Genomic DNA, 2,399 nt, shown 5'->3' on the forward strand with positions numbered 1-2,399 from the left:
TGAACTTGAAGCCTTATGATCAGCTCTCAAATAACCACCAGTGGAGGTTTGGTGCCTGCCTAGCTGTCTTTCTGCACCCCATGGTCCATGACGATGTGGGCCTAGTCAAGAAAGGACTATAATTAGATGCAGAATACAATTAAAATCAAACATATATGAGTGGAATGTGTGTGTAAGAAATAGACTGTGCCTCATCATATGACTGTCTTTATTACATCCAGAGCCACGTGGATTATAATCATCTGGTTTGAATTGTCCATCTTTTCATTGCCAAGCATGAAGAGTTCACTACATTATTATGATGAAGATGAGAATACACAGTTCAAGTACCACCGCTGGGGAGAGACGTCCCTGACGCTGTTCACTGCATGGGAAAGAGGGCTGGGTCACCTGACTTGGGTCACATTTGGAACTTCGCAGGCATTTGATCTAAGACAGCACCACTGGCAATACACAAGGACAAGTCCCTGCTATCCTTTCCTCCAGGAAGACCCCAGGACTTCAGGTTAGAAATCAGTCGATATGTGATGCACCAGTGCTGGACATTTTGGTTAGCACGGAGATCCAATCAGACTCCCCACTCCGACAGCAGCTCAGAACTCAAACAAATCCGTCCTCCCTGCTGGGAAACAAGGTGCAAGAGTGAGCTGGTGGAGCATCTCTGTTCTTAGAACACAGGAACCGTGAAGCGTTCTGCCTGTACCTTCACTCTGCACACCGTCTTCACTCTACACAGACCCAGACAGCTGATGAGAACCAGAGGCCAACCACATGGATGACTGGTCCAGCCTCAAATGGAACTGGATTGGCCCTTGGGAAGCCTCTGCTCTCACCTGTGAAGCTGCAAAATAACCAATGCATTTTTATAAGCCTCTGCAAACCAAGGAGAAGGCAATGGCACTCCTCTCCAGTACTCTTGCCTGGAAAATCCTATGGACGGAGGAGCCTGGAAAGCTGTGGTTTGTGGGGTCGCTGAGGGTCAGACATGACTGAGCGACTTCACTTTCACTTTTCACTTTCATGCATTGGAGAAGGAAATGGTAACGCACTCCAGTGTTCTTGCCTGGAGAATCCCAGGGACGGGGGAGCCTGGTGGGCTGCCGTTTCTGGGGTCGCACAGAGTCAGACACGACTGAAGTGACTTAGCAGCAGTAGCAGCTGCAAACCAACGACAGAACTCAAAACAGCTGGAAGAAATGAGATAAAGCATCAAAACTAGTTTTTGATCTAAAACCACTAGAAATTTCCTGGGAAATCATCCTCCCAAACTCCCTTTTATGGGAAGACAAGGGGAGCAGAAATCAAACGGTTTGCCTACAGGTGAAGGGGGAGAGCTTTCAGCACTTCAGGTCATGGGTTCTAGATGTTAAGGTTCATAGAAACCTGCCAGAGAAGTGCCAGGGAATAAACACCACACAGCAAGTCTGTGAGCAGGATACTCTACATGCTCAGTGAAACCTCCTGGACAAATTCGGCTTAAATATTTTCTTTTTAATGCATTGTAGGAGGGCTGGTAAGAAGAGCTGGGTGAGGAAAACAAAGTAATGAGATTAAAATTTCTTCCATGTAATGAGATAGGCAAGATACAACCTCAAATAATAATATGTCTAAGCATAAGTCTTAAAGAACACAGCTTTCTTTATTGAACAAGAAGTAAGTTTTAATTACAGTAATCTTCCTCCTCTGGTTTCAAATCGTCTTGATCATCTTCTTTTTAAAAAAAAAAAAAATCTATTTATTTTAATTGGAGGTTAATTACTTTACAATATTGTATTGGTTTTGCCATATATCAACATGAATCCACCACAGGTATACACGTTAGAGGAGAACATAGGCAAAACACTCTCCGACATACATCACAGCAGGATCCTCTATGACCCACCTCCCAAAATATTGGAAATAAAAGCAAAAATAAACAAATGGGACCTGATCCTCTTCTTAAGATGCTCATTGTCTATGCCCTTCATGTGTCTTATGATCATAATTTTAATACTTTAAAGCAGCTGGATGATATAAATATGGATCTGTCAAAAGCATACAATAAATATGTCATGTCAAGCTTTCCTACCATTTAGCAACTTATTAATTTTTTCTAAAAAATATGGTACAATTGATGCAAGAACACTGAAAAAACAAGATGATGTTGCTAAATTAGGAACTTCTGGCTTCTCATCCTTTATAACTCCTCTGAAGGTTGTTAACAAGATTATTCTTCTAATCCCTTTGCCACTCTGCCATCTTCACTGTAGGTTTATGGATGTTCATAACATCCTTGCTTAATAACTATTCTAGGAAGCGAATTCTGTTCATTCATCTCGAATACCCTGTTCATTCCCAGCAGTCAGGGCCCAGGCCGTAGCCCACCCTCCCGAGCTAGTCTTCTCTCCCAACCACACTAG

At 42.9% G+C, this 2,399-nt stretch overlaps 1 long non-coding RNA gene across 1 annotated transcript; it reads right to left on the minus strand.

The window, feature by feature from the left end:
- Positions 1–191: 191 nt before the first annotated feature.
- On the minus strand, positions 192–904 carry LOC120859297. Its single transcript, XR_005720050.1, has 2 exons — positions 704–904; positions 192–622 (listed from the first exon to the last, which is right to left on the minus strand). It is a non-coding gene; the product is annotated as an uncharacterized LOC120859297 (long non-coding RNA).
- Between the last annotated feature and the right edge of the window lie 1,495 nt (positions 905–2,399).

This window comes from Oryx dammah, unplaced genomic scaffold (genome assembly GCF_014754425.2).
Source record: "Oryx dammah isolate SB20612 unplaced genomic scaffold, SCBI_Odam_1.1 HiC_scaffold_484, whole genome shotgun sequence".
Classification (NCBI taxonomy): Eukaryota; Metazoa; Chordata; class Mammalia; order Artiodactyla; family Bovidae; genus Oryx; species Oryx dammah.